Below are 14,661 nucleotides of genomic sequence, written 5' to 3'. Positions count from 1 at the left end.
TAAAACTAGGGCTTAATGACCTTTGGTAAACAAACAAATCTGGCAACTATGTAAAATACAATTCACTTTCTGCCTGTTCATTCTTTGAAAAATCTTTGCCTACATTTTACCCAAACAAAGAAAATGGCATGAATAGGCACATGTTTGATTTTATGTACAATACTTATGATTCCTTTATTGGTTTTCAAGGATGTCTCCTATTTATAAAACAGTGCCTACTAGTCCAAGTACCAGTTAAGCCTTGAAGCCGTTGTTTAACTCATATATGAACAATATATATACACCAGGAAGAACAAAACAGTTCTGTGTAGAATAAGGGTAGAAAATAAAGTGTATGACTGTTTTATAGGAGTTCTTGAACTTTACAATACCAGGACTGCCCTGGGATTTCCCTTCTATTTAGCTCTATGGAGAGTACAGAGTGATTGCAACCCTGTGATACCTGTTCATGACTTCTGGTTGAGAACCACCATTGTAAAGTATGGAGCTAGGGTTGCTAGTGGTTTGGGACTCTACCCAGACACATGACTTGGAATACTATTTTTATACTTTGGGATGAATAATAAATAATCACTTCTCTGGTCATTGTCAGCTGCAGAAGATGAAGGGAAGGGTGCCTTTGTGCTGCTGCCCCTTTTCGTTCTTTGCAACGTGTTTGGGATAGGATCCGTTCCCCATCGTTTGAGAGGAGGGGAATTGCTAACGTCGAATGAGCTGCTTTTCCCTGTGTAAAACAAACAATCTTCTGCATCCTTAACTTTCTGAGAGTGGCTAAGTGGTATGAAGCCCAGGTGGCTGCATGATTGGCACTGCATTTCCCATGTTTCTGAGCCTGACCCATAGCTCTGCCTCTGTGCTACTCTGCCCACTCAGGATGCTGACCCCCAGACTGACAAGGCAACGGAATCATGCTGTCGGAGAGGAGGGATTAGGTAGCAGAAATGCATAAGCAATGTGAGAGAGAAACAGTAGAGATGGAAAGGAAAGAAGAAAAATGATTTTTCAAAAAAAGAATACCTTGCACTAAAGAGAAAAATATATAAATACTCTCCTCTTATTTTCCCCTTTAAACAACTGCAGTGGTTGCCATAGAGATGGCGGCGCTGGGGCAGCTTTTATAGTGGGGGTGCTGAAAGCCACCAAACAAAATTGTAAAGCACTCAATGGCTATTACTTTGAAAGGGGTGCTGTTGTGCCCCCAGCTCCAGCACCCCAGGCACAGGGATGATAAGCATGAGATGGGCAGCGAGAGCACAAATGGGAGGAGTGGTGTCCTGAGATGATCTGACTTAAGACATGGTCCATGCTTTAGAAGAGTTTGAGAACTCCGTCATAGATCAAAAGTTATGTCACTCAGTGTGAGGTACTTACTACTGAGGTGCTAAAATTCACTGCTAGCCTGGACTCTGAGCTCAGAATAAGCAGGATTAAACATCATTGTTCTCATCTTTATTTGAAGACCAGAGATAGCTTTACCGGATAGAGTTGCAATTATATTCCTGCACAAGAAACACACTCAAGTTGCCTGTGCAGCCGTATGACAAACATTTGTTTTACCAGTTCATTTCCAGTGTAATTCATCCTGAAATCAAGACAGCTAGTCACAGATGGCACAGCAATTTGCATTTCAGCTACCTGATTTCAATAGCTATGGTTATATACCAAGAGGTAAATATATATTTGTATATACTTTGATTTGAGTTGTTTTGGTAACTGAAAGAAGTACTAGGGTTTGGCACAGCTTGTCATCTTTTCCACGTACTAGTAGGGAATTTCCTTTTTCCCTTGTCAAAAATGCTGTGTAACTTTTCAGATGGCTGCAGTAGACTACCATGAACAAGACAGCCCTTGTGTCCTTAACTTTGCAAATATTCAAAGGGGGCTCCAGCCCCTATCTCTAGAACTAAAGCATGGACAGAGCTCTGCAGTTTCCTCAGTGACAGCCACACTCTTCTACAATCATGTCCTCATGGTGGCCTATTGTAACCCATCCCTCTTCATAATAGAGCATGCTAAGTGGACTCATTCTCAGTGGACTGCAGCAGGAGGCAGGGACATGATCAGGGTGATGATATTTCAGCAAACCCTGGAGAGAAAAAAAGAACCAAATGTCACATGAAAGGTGGTGGTGTTTGGGGATTTTTTTTCCTTTTGGGGAGAAGAGAAGGAACAAAGTGCCCTGACTCCAGCTGCTTCGTATCAAGTAATAAGAAAAGGGGGGCCAGGTGGGGGGTGTGTGTGAGCAGTTATCCAAGGGGTGGGCAGCAGAATGCCTGACTAATTTTTGGAGAACTTGAAATTCAGCCACTAAGGTGCCAAAGCAGCAGATGATAGTGTCATTTGACAGGCTCTCTGAGAGAAAGGAACAAAGCTGCAGAAGTGCTATTAAGTCCACCACTACCAGACCCCACAATCAAGTCAACGTTACCTATTGCCAATAGTATCAAGCTGGTAAGAGGTGTAATAAAGTCCTCATGGACACCTTGCCCATATTCATGGTTAAAAGCAGTTCAAGCATCACTATCATTACAGTCTCTTGCTGTGCTCCAGGACAGACAGCAGACTGAAAGAGATGAGAGAAATCTGTGGAATCAGAGTATAGGTATGAGTGGGACCTTTACCACATTCTCAGTATCATTCTCTAAAATGGGACGCTTCAGGCAGAAGGATAATCTCCAAATTTGTTCATGTCCAAATATTAGTGCTTGAGTCAGGATATAACTACTATTTGTTTAAAAGCATTGCTGGCAGTTTGACCTGTCTAAAGAAACAAACAATGCTGATCAATAATGGGTCCAGAACCTCTTCACTTGGATTTAAAAGCCATAAAGAGGATTGGGGTAGGTAGGCTCTGAGATGTTTGATTGCAACTAGAATTGCAATTGGTTCATGCTAGAATTGCACTTCATGATATTTGTGATAACATTCTGCACTTACAAAGCAGCTTTCATTTAAAGATCTCAAATAATTTTACAAATGTATTTTCATTTTACAGATGGGGAATCTGAGGCATAGAGCAATGAACTGACCTGTCAAGCATCACAAAGCAAGTCTGTCGCAGACAGGAAAAATAGAGCCCAATTTTCCAGAGTCCCAGTCTTCTCTATCTACTAGTCAACACTGCCTCCCTGTTAAACTTTTGTAGATTTTAACTACATTATTTTTTTTTGCAAAATATACTCTTTGAAAAATTATATTTGCACGTCCTAACGCTTCCTAGAACAAACTGCAGTGTGTTTTCACACCCATCCTTCCCACAAAAATTAATCATGAAGGCTTTTCCAAATATAGCATTTGAATGCTTACTATTCAATCATCACTTTTATGTTCCCTAACAAACAATGCAGTAGTCATGAATTATCAGATGAATTGCCATGTCACTATTTGTTGTTCATGCTTTTTCTTGAAGCATTATTAGACTGAACACAAATACTGAAAGACTGGGTACTATTTGTATACAAGGTAATACAAATAGGTTCGGTCAAATACCTATTCCAGAAATAACCAGTATCATTTTAAATAGAAAAGGATGTATGAATACTGAAAATGCAATGAAAAAAACTTTGAAATCAATAAAATCGTGTTGTAAGTAATTATACTTAATAATATACCACAGCATTCATTATTTTTGCTAAAAAGCTGTATTTAATTTTCTTCAACTGGGATATATCCAAGAGCTACAGCTGGCACGTGGGCTGAAATAGATCAGCTGTTAACTAGAGTTGGTCAGAAAAATTCTGAAACTATTTTTTTTATTGCAATTTGCCAGTTCTCTGAACTGGTTGATTCTGACAAAATCCTGCCTGATTTCCTGCCAGCTCTCCCACCTGGCTCCTTGGCAGCTCATAGATAGCCAGAACTCCCAAGGCTTCCAACCTTCCAGCTCCAATTCATCCTGCCATGAGTGTTATTGAGAACCCAGAGTTTCCTGGTCTTCCACATTCTTTGGGTCCCTTGGGTTCCCAGCAACCCACCAAGCTGACTGCCTTGGAGGTGGGGATCCTGGAAGCCCTGGCATCTGCAGGCTGAAACTGACACAATTCCTGTCAGTTTTACTACTGCCTACCACTGAATAGCAATGATAAAACTGACCAGACTCTGTTAAGGTGACAAAATACTGAAAAATATTTGTGGAATTAAAATTTGATTTCCCACCCAGCTTTACTCTTAACCTGCATAGTACCTGACTTTTCAGATCTAACTGTATAAGAAAGTTCCTATGTATTTAAGTCGGGACATTGTCATGTAGCTGATGTTTTAAACTAATTTTCATTTTTCCTTTCTTCATTATTTGTAATATGCTCTCAAGAACCTGAAAATAGTTTTCTTTCTAGCGGTTTATTTGCACAACACTAATTGCCAGTCTTTCACACTTTCATAGTGGTATCAGAGTTTATGTTCAGTGTAGACTGCAACCATTAGAGGGCAGGATACTCATATACACTTGAACATTCCATCCAGTTGTTACTACAAAGCTCACAGAACAGTTGTCTTTTTTTTTTTTTTAAATGTATCCCCACCGAAAATATAAATTAATGTAGCCCGTAAAAATGTTTCAGAATGTTAAAGGTGAACTGCAAATAAAATATGAAAATTCCGTCCATTTCATCTATTGCTGCTGAATACCCATTTAGTCAGCCTAAAAAGGAATTCTGCACGTTATTATTTATCATCATCCCCTGGAGTTCTAAAATAATAATAACTTAGAAAAATGCAAAATGCCACATTTGAAGTACCATGGTGGCTGTAAAATCACCAGCACAGTGAATGCTAGGATATTACATTGGAGTGGGAGCCAACAATACAGGTGGGAAGGACAACACAGAACGTGAAGGGAAAGAAAACAGTGAGGTTTTAGGTAATAATGTATTTCTTAGCTGGCTAATTCAGGGCTTTCAGTAAGGACTGGTAAAGTAGTTGGAATTTTAATATTTTATTTGCAATCCATCTTTAAATTTGGCTTTAAAAAAATATAGCTCTTCAGAACATCTTCAGAAAAGCCTGACAAATGTTTCATTTGGCTGCCTAAACTTTGTGTTCTCTGCGATTTTAACTTTGGGAGATAAAACGAAGAATTCGGACAGCATCCCAGGGTAAAATTCTGACCCTAGTGAAATCAATGACAAAATTCCCACTGACATCGGGGTGAAATCCTGCCCCGCCGCCCCCCCTGCAAGTCCCTATTCTTAGATCCTGTGCACAAGAGGAAGACAGAACTGGGAGTCAGGTGGTCTGGGTTTATTCCCAGCTCTTCTACAGGTTACTGTTAAACCTTGGACAACTCAATTAATCACTCTCTGTGTCTCAGTTTCCTTATCTAGAGGTGTTTTGAAGCTAAATTGTTTTCAGTGCTTTGAGATCCTGAGATGGGAGGTGCTGTAGAAGAAATGCAAAGCATTATGATTTATATCCATCCTAGAAAAAGTTACATTTTTCCAAGGCTTTCATCAATTATTATCCACTAGTATGTTGGAGCAGTTCTGTTAAGCTTAAAAAGCAAGGGACTATAAAAGAGCATTAAAGTACTCTTAAATTTCATTTTGCAGCATAGAGACTGATTTTCAGCCTAGGAGGCCTAACTGCAGTGATTTTCAAACAGTGGTCTGCAGGGAATTGCTGGTGGTCCACAAAGAACCAGCTGGTTTCTCCCTTCTTGTTTCTAGCTACTAAAATGCACTAAAACAAGCTAAAAATGAATCAGATACTTTGTTGGTGGTGTTTTTTGTGCATGTAAACAATTGATGTAGTTGCCAAAGGAATGTTCTGGAGACTATGGAGAGAGAGAGAGGAAGGTGTCCACAAGGCACTCTCTTTATTAAGCTGTTGTCCATACTACGAAAACTTTGAGAACTCCTGCCCTACTAAGTGTTGTTAAAATATTAAGTAGAAAGGAGCAGTGGAACAGCAATTTAACATCTGTGTTTTGGAAATGCTCCCTACCAATACTGAATGCTGGGAGGGTGGGGGATAAGGAGTAATTCTGGTTTCCAATAGAAGTAATGATGAGTTTGCAATAAAAAGGTTCTAACACGGAGAAAACAATACGTTTTATCAATTTGCAAAGATCAAAGTTTTCTCTCTGAGATCAGTTCTCTTCATGAAAATGATTTTTATTGCAATATATATATATATATATATATTAGACAGCATAGCAAAACCCTTCACAGAGACATTTGTAAATTAAACAGAAGAGATAAGTTTTTAAGGTGATTTAACCAACTCTCAAAAGATGTAGCAATAAGATTCATAAATATTAAGGGCAGAAGGAACCATTATGATCACCACATCTGACTTTCCATGGCTGGCAAGTTTTCTTCCATTTTCTTTCTAAGGTATGTATTTCTAGAGCACCAATACCAATGCATATATGTGTAATGCCTCTGTGCATTCCTGGAGCCCCTTTAACATATATACATTGTATGGGTGCTCTAGAAATACATAACTTAGAAAGAAAATACAGGGCTAACCTAAATCCTGCTATCCAGTCAATCAGTCACCGGTTAAGACAGAGGAATGGATTATTTCTAATATTTTCAACTTTTTTGTATATTATATTATCACAGAACCTCGGAGCCCCCAGTCATAGACCAGGCCCACATTGTGCTACATTTGTATTTCATACTTCATCTATATTACACATTACAGGGAGTCATTTATATTTGTTTCAGAGTAGCAGCCCTGTTAGTCTGTGTTCGCAAAAAGAAAAGGAGTACTTGTGGCACCTTAGAGACTAACCAATTTATTTGAGCTTAAGCTTTCGTGAGCTACAGCTATATACCAGTAATTACACAAGCTGTGGTTTGTGTGGTTAGTGAGCATTCCATTTGTAGAGATACCTACAATATAAATAATATGGCTAGATTTGTTTTGCTGAACATACTACAATGTAGTAATCTTATAATTTGCATTTGTTACATCTTGTTCTTATGTTTTAGTATTGTTACACTCCCTGAATAATTATTTTTTTAATGTGCAGAGAAGGGAGAGGGAGAGTAAGCTTTAATAAAATAAAAACCATCTATTATAAAGTTACCATATTTAACACACTTAAATGAATAAAGCTACAATGCTATTTTAAGATTCCTAGAGACAGCACAATCCATTCTGCTCTCATGATTTAAGATCTCATCAGAAACCTCAGTGACATTTAGAGCCTTTAATTTTCCAGTGTGTATTAGTTATGCTATATTTAGTAAACATTTTACCAGCTTCTAATTATTCCTGTTTTTAAGTAATACAAGCAGTTCTCCTATTACATCAAAACTGATGTTAAAATTATCATATTTTTTGTTTCAAATTCAGCCATTCAGAACTATGTCTGACTTAAATAAGATTGATCAGATTCCTGGGGGGACGGGAAAATCAATAAACAAGATCATGTGTATTAGGAGAATCTATATCATCATCCCTTCCCCCCCCACCCTTTAATTCAAACTTTTTACGACTTTTGTTCAAACAAAAGTTTGCAAAAGGGTTACGTTTATTTTGTATAGTTTGTGGACCCAATTCTGTCCCTAGAATTTGCTTCAGAGATCTTGCACAGCTGTAGCTGAGGACTGAGTTTGGCCCTGTATGACTACAGTTTAGTGGATATGTATCCTTCATAAATGTATTCTCACGTGCTCCAACACATATCTGCTTTCTAATATACTGTATGATCAGTTTTTTTCTTCATCTTCCTACTTTTTTATTATTAAAAGCATTTATTACATGCTGCACTGATTAATTATTTCATTCTTCTCTATAACCACACTATGTTAATCTAAGATGATGTAACAGGTACAACTCACATAGCACTGCCACTGTTCTATGATATTGAATTTTGTCTGCTGGTAAAGGATAGCACTAGAGAATGTTCAGCTCTCCCTCGTAGAGCTGGGCAAAACTAGGGGGAGAAATTTCCCAGTAACTTTTGTAAAAAGATCCATTTTTTTCCACACAATTTTGAAATTTCAAAATTCAAACTTTTGTCAAAATTCAAAAAACATCTGACAGCTCATATGTCCTCTGCTTTTCCTCCCTCCAAATTTCAAAATGCTGTCAAAGGTTTGAAATTGGAAACACGTAAGGTAGCTCTGCTCCCTAGGATTTTCTATTGAAAATTAGCCAGCTGAAAATTATTGGAGGATTGCCTAGGAAAATCCATTAATGACTTTCAACCTCCAGGATATCTCTCCAGCGTGGAAAGGACAGAAAAGCAGTGGAATTATTCTGCAAGTCTTGTTCCGGCAGGCTGTAAACTGCCCCATATTTCCATACACACACTTAAGTTTCCAGAGGGGGATATGAATGCTCCGTGGCTAAACATAATAAATTAATGTAGACGGGGCACACATATTGCACAAAGGTACAGTGGTGCTGGAACAATTTGTATAGCAGCATGCTGAGAACCATTGAAACTAACTGTAAACCCTGTATATGATGGAAACCACTTCAAGCCAGGGCGTGCAACAGCAGCCCCATAACCCCTAGTTCCAGCATCTATTCAGGAGTAAGCAAAACAGGTTAAGATTGAGGGATTGTATCCTGACGTTATCAATGGTGATTGCTTACAGAACTACAATGGGTTAAAGCAGCAAGCAGTTTTTTAAGGCAGGGGTTCTCAACCTTTTTCTTTCTAAGCCCCCCCTCCCCCAACATGCTATAAAAACTCCACGGCCCAGCTGTATCACGACAATGGTTTTTCTGTATCTAACAAGGAGTATATATAGAGGATAAAAAGAAAAGGAGTACTTGTGGCACCTTAGAGACTAACCAATTTATTTGAGCATGAGCTTTCGTGAGCTACAGCTCACTTCATCAGATGTTTACCGTGGAAACTGCAGCAGACTTTATATACACACAGAAATCATGAAACAATACCTCCTCCCACCCCACTGTCCTGCTGGTAATAGCTTATCTAAAGTGATCAACAGGTGGGCCATTTCCAGCACAAATCCAGGTTTTCTCACCCTCCACCCCCCCACACAAATTCACTCTCCTGCTGGTGCTAGCCCATCCAAAGTGACAACTCTTTACATAATCAAGTCGGGCTATTTCCTGCATAGATCAAGGTTTTCTCACATCCCCCCCACCCCCATACACACACAAACTCACTCTCCTGCTGGTAATAGCTCATCTAAACTGACCATTCTCCAGGTTTAAATCCAAGTTAAACCAGAACATCTGGGGGGGGAGGGGGGTAGGAAAAAACAAGAGGAAACAGGCTACCTTGCATAATGACTTAGCCACTCCCAGTCTCTATTTAAGCCTAAATTAATAGTATCCAATTTGCAAATGAATTCCAATTCAGCAGTTTCTCGCTGGAGTCTGGATTTGAAGTTTTTTTGTTTTAAGATAGCGACCTTCATGTCTGTGATTGCGTGACCAGAGAGATTGAAGTGTTCTCCGACTGGTTTATGAATGTTAGAATTCTTGACATCTGATTTGTGTCCATTTATTCTTTTACGTAGAGACTGTCCAGTTTGACCAATGTACATGGCAGAGGGGCATTGCTGGCACATGATGGCATATATCACATTGGTGGATGTGCAGGTGAACGAGCCTCTGATAGTGTGGCTGATGTTATTAGGCCCTGTGATGGTGTCCCCTGAATAGATATGTGGGCACAATTGGCAACGGGCTTTGTTGCAAGGATAAGTTCCTGGGTTAGTGGTTCTGTTGTGTGGTATGTGGTTGTTGGTGAGTATTTGCTTCAGGTTGCGGGGCTGTCTGTAGGCAAGGACTGGCCTGTCTCCCAAGACTTGTGAGAGTGTTGGGTCATCCTTTAGGATAGGTTGTAGATCCTTAATAATGCGTTGGAGGGGTTTTAGTTGGGGGCTGAAGGTGACGGCTAGTGGCGTTCTGTTATTTTCTTTGTTAGGCCTGTCCTGTAGTAGGTAACTTCTGGGAACTCTTCTGGCTCTATCAATCTGTTTCTTTACTTCTGCAGGTGGGTATTGTAGTTGTAAGAAAGCTTGACAGAGATCTTGTAGGTGTTTGTCTCTGTCTGAGGGGTTGGAGCAAATGCGGTTGTATCGCAGAGCTTGGCTGTAGACGATGGATCGTGTGGTGTGGTCAGGGTGAAAGCTGGAGGCATGCAGGTAGGAATAGCGGTCAGTAGGTTTCCGGTATAGGGTGGTGTTTATGTGGCCATTGTTTATTAGCGCTGTAGTGTCCAGGAAGTGGATCTCTTGTGTGGACTGGACCAGGCTGAGGTTGGTGGTGGGATGGAAATTGTTGAAATCATGGTGGAATTCCTCAAGGGCTTCTTTTCCATGGGTCCAGATGATGAAGATGTCATCAATATAGCGCAAGTAGAGTAGGGGCTTTAGGGGACGAGAGCTGAGGAAGCGTTGTTCTAAATCAGCCATAAAAATGTTGGCATACTGTGGGTGAGCTATTACCAGCAGGAGAGTGAGTTTGTGTGTGTATGGGGGTGGGGGGGATGTGAGAAAACCTTGATCTATGCAGGAAATAGCCCGACTTGATTATGTAAAGAGTTGTCACTTTGGATGGGCTAGCACCAGCAGGAGAGTGAATTTGTGTGGGGGGGTGGAGGGTGAGAAAACCTGGATTTGTGCTGGAAATGGCCCACCTGTTGATCACTTTAGATAAGCTATTACCAGCAGGACAGTGGGGTGGGAGGAGGTATTGTTTCATGATTTCTGTGTGTATATAAAGTCTGCTGCAGTTTCCACGGTAAACATCTGATGAAGTGAGCTGTAGCTCACGAAAGCTCATGCTCAAATAAATTGGTTAGTCTCTAAGGTGCCACAAGTACTCCTTTTCTTTTTGCGAATACAGACTAACACGGCTGTTCCTCTGAAACATATAGAGGGTAGCAATCAGGGCAATTGCCTGGGGCCCTACACCAAAGGGGGCTCCTCAAAGCTAGAGTTGCTCAGGCTTTGGCTCCAGCCCTGGGTGGTGGGGTTTGGTGCCCCAGACTGCAGTCCTGTGTGGCGGGGCTTTAGCTTTCTGCCCTGGGCTCTAGCAAGTCTAATGCTGGCCGTGGTTGGCAGACCTGTACACGGCCCCACATGGCCCCCTGACCACTGGTTGAGAACCACTGTTTTAAGAGAACTGATAGATTGTTTCTCTTCAAAACAAAGGCTAAAAGAAATAGGGGAAGATTGGGATGGGACCTATTCATGTTCATGATGGCCATTGAGGATGATGGTTTGGAGATAATCTAATCACTCCACGGTTGAAAGGAGAGAGGCAGGATGTGGACTGCAAATCTGTGACAGATGTCTGGCAGGGGCATGGATCCACATTCTCTGCCTCAGGGGGAAACAACCACAAAGGGCACCACAGCTGAAGGGATAAGGGCATGACAGTCAGGCTCTTTCCCAGACACTTTCCGCCTTGCAGAGTTTATTCAGCCAGCCCCAGGGATGTGGATTGGGAGGTTTTGAGCTGCCTGGCAGGGAGATTTGACAATCTATGAGGACCATCAGACATCACAGAAGCAAGCATAAAGAACAGGAGTACTTGTGGCACCTTAGAGACTAACACATTTATTAGAGCATAAGCTTTCGTGGGCTACAGACCACTTCATTAGATGCATTAGAATGGAACATAGAGTGCGAGCAATGCCCCTCTGCCATGTACATTGGCCAAACCGGACAGTCTCCACGCAAAAGAATAAACGGACACAAATCTGACATCAGGAATCATAACATTCAAAAACTGGTAGGAGAACACTTCAACCTCTCTGGCCACTCAGTAAAAGATTTAAGGGTGGCAATTTTGCAACAGAAAAGCTTCAAAAACAGACTCTAAGGAGAAACTACTGAGCTTGAATTAATATGCAAACTAGATATCATTAACTTGGGTTTGAATAGAGACTGGAGTGGCTGGGTCATTACACATTGAATCTATTTCCCCATGTTAAGTATCCTCACACCTTCTTGTTAACTGTCTACATGGGCCATCTTGATTATCACTACAAAAGTTTTTTTCTCCTGCTGATAATAGCTCATCTTAATTATTTAGCCTCTTACTCCACCTTTTTATGTTCTATGTGTATATATATCTTCTTACTATATGTTCCATTCTATGCATTTGATGAAGTGGGCTGTAGCCCATGAAAGCTTATGCTCAAATAAATTTGTTAGTCTCTAAAGGCTTCAGAGTAACAGCCGTGTTAGTCTGTATTCGCGAAAAGGAGTACTTGTGGCACCTTAGAGACTAACCAATTTATTTGAGCATGAGTGCCACAGGTACTCCTGTTCTTTTTGGGGATACAGACTAACACAGCTGTTACTCTGAAACCTGTCAGAAGCAAGCATGGCACTGGAGAAAAGGGAAGAAAAGAGCATTGGAAAGCAAGGGCCTGATCCTGGGTGCCTCCATTTATTTTAATTATCTTTAAATCAGGCCCTAAGTGCACCACACTCTGGAGATAGCAGAACACAGGACTGATTCATCTATGCATCTGTCCCCCAAATAACTGCTCAGACATACCCTGATTTGAAAAGCATTCAGTGAAAGGCTTCATGGTCCATGGAAATTCTCATCAGTAGCTATATACAGTTGTTGTAGCCCTGTGGGTCCCAGGATATTAGAGAGACAAGGTGGGTGAGGTAATACCTTTTATTAGCCCAAAACTCTGTTGGTCAGTGAGACAAGTTTTCCAGCTACACAAAGCTCTTTTTTATGTCAGGGAAACGTGCTCAGTGTGTCGATCTTTCATTTAGCAGGTACACTCTGAGTACATTTCCCAGACCTGAAGAAGAGCTCTGTGCAGCTGGAAAGCTTCTCTTCCAATAAAAGATATTACCTCAATCATCAGTAGCTGTCACCCAAAAGCCTGCTGCTAACAACAGTAATATGAACTGGCACAATATATACAAACGCATCCTAAACGTAGTTAGGAAAGGATGTGAGATCTGTGTGTTTACAATACTACAGGTACACTTCCACATTCAATTTTATATCAAGGCGAATCTTACTTGAAATGAACATGTGTGTGGCCGAAATATGACAGAGATAATCTCCCTCTCTTTCTCTTTTCATTCCGATCCACTAATTGCTCCAATGCAAGGCGGGGAGGGAGAGGCCGTAGCTGTGTGACCAGGGAGCAGCACACGGCCCTGGGGCGGACACTGGCCTCCAGCAGCGACGGCGCCCTTGCTAGGCACACACAGTGCAGAAGGGTGCCCGGCACGCCGCCTCCTGCCTCTGCAGTCAACGTGGGCAGGCTGAACAGGCCAGCGCCGCAGGTGGCGTTGCTGGTGCCCGGAGGAGGAAGCCGCCCATTTACTGTGCGGCCGCAGGCTGCGGCCCACGTCCGCCCGGGCCGGGAGCCCGGCGCAGGCTCACCGTGTAGGCTGGCGGAGCGGGCGCGGAGGGGCTCTGAGGAGGGCCCCGAGGCGCCTCCCGGGGCTGGGCGCTCGCCGGGCTGCCGCGGGGGCTGAGAGGCGGCGCTCTCCGGCCAGCCCCGCCAGGAGCAGCAGCCGAGGCGCCCAGAGCAGGCGGCCCCGGCGCCGGGCTGGCACCTGCCTGGCCCGTCCCCCGCTCCCTGTCACCTCCCCCCGCCGCCCAGGCTCCCAGGGGCTCCGCGCACAGGTCACTGGGGGCGGCTGCCGCCCCCGGGCCCAGCAGGCCTGGGCTCACACCAGGAGACAGGCACTGCCGGGGCGGAGAGGAGAGCTTAGCTCGCCCTGGGTAATGTCCGAGCCCCTCCGCTGGGCTGCCCAGGCCCCTCCTCAGAGCACAGCCCCCCTGACACACACAGAGCCCTCGCCCTCCCCACACTCCTTCCCCAGCCGCCCTCCCCCAACCCTTGCACCTACCCGCTGCGTCCTGCCTTGTGGGGGGGGGGGGGTCCTGCAAGTTTCTCCTCTGAAGGGCACCGCTAGCTACCGTTGCGGTGTCCAAAACGGAACAGTCTGAACAGACCCGGCCTGATTCTCCACTGCCTAGCACCTGTGCTCATCCTCAGCGACCGCCGTGCAAGTGGGGCTACCATGAGTAGTAGCATTTTCCACATGGTGCTCCTTTTGCACCGCTGTACATGGCTAGGCAGAGTGCACCGCAATGGAGCATCAGACTCAGTATTGACACATGCACAGACTCCAGCGAGGCTGGTCCCCCTACTGTGTCCCTTTGGTTACGCCCATGTGACCAAGGCATGGCATTGCACATGGATGTTCATGTGGTAAAACCAGTACGATGGATTAATTGTGATACTTTACAAATGTCTCAGCCATTCTCTCACAAAAGCTGCAACATAGATGCAATCCTAGCATCTCAGCTGTGCAACTGCTCATAATTATTCCATACTATTGGATTTACGACATGAACATTCATGTGCAATGCCATGCCTTGGTCACATGGGCATAACCAAAGGAACACAGTAGGGGATCAGCCTCGCTGGAGTCTGTACATGTGTCAGTACTGAGTCTGATGCTCAGTCACATGGACATTAACCAGAAAGAACATAGCAGGCTGACCAGCCTCCCCAGATTTTATAAATTCCCCTCTGCATAGAACAATGCATTTTGCTGCTGTGGCATCTGGGTTGTCATTTAATTAGCTAGCATAAGCTAAATTAATAGGGTTGAAGTAGATCAATAGGAGCCCTCCCAGGAAAACTCACGTGCAGCAGGAAGTATTAGCAGTTTATTAGGTAGTGTTCTCTCCTAGAATCAGTACTGAAGCAGTGCCCTGCAT

The 14,661-nt window shown here is 42.9% G+C and overlaps 1 protein-coding gene across 2 annotated transcripts in view; it reads right to left on the bottom strand.

Moving 5' to 3' along the window:
* LRRC20 (leucine rich repeat containing 20) overlaps nucleotides 1-14,087 on the bottom strand; it is a 173,987-nt gene extending 159,900 nt beyond the window's left edge. Inside the window, exon 1 of one of the 2 annotated variants that reach the window (XM_048856305.2) lies at nucleotides 13,782-14,087. The gene's annotated coding sequence lies outside the window, so the exon portion shown is untranslated. Of the gene's footprint in view, nucleotides 1-12,938; nucleotides 13,379-13,781 lie in introns of those variants that run through there. The other variant, XM_075130904.1, reaches the window with a different exon arrangement.
* Nucleotides 14,088-14,661: the final 574 nt, after the last annotated feature.

This window comes from Caretta caretta, chromosome 7 (genome assembly GCF_965140235.1).
Source record: "Caretta caretta isolate rCarCar2 chromosome 7, rCarCar1.hap1, whole genome shotgun sequence".
Taxonomy (NCBI): domain Eukaryota; kingdom Metazoa; phylum Chordata; order Testudines; family Cheloniidae; genus Caretta; species Caretta caretta.
This window is presented reverse-complemented; position numbering and strand designations above follow the sequence as displayed.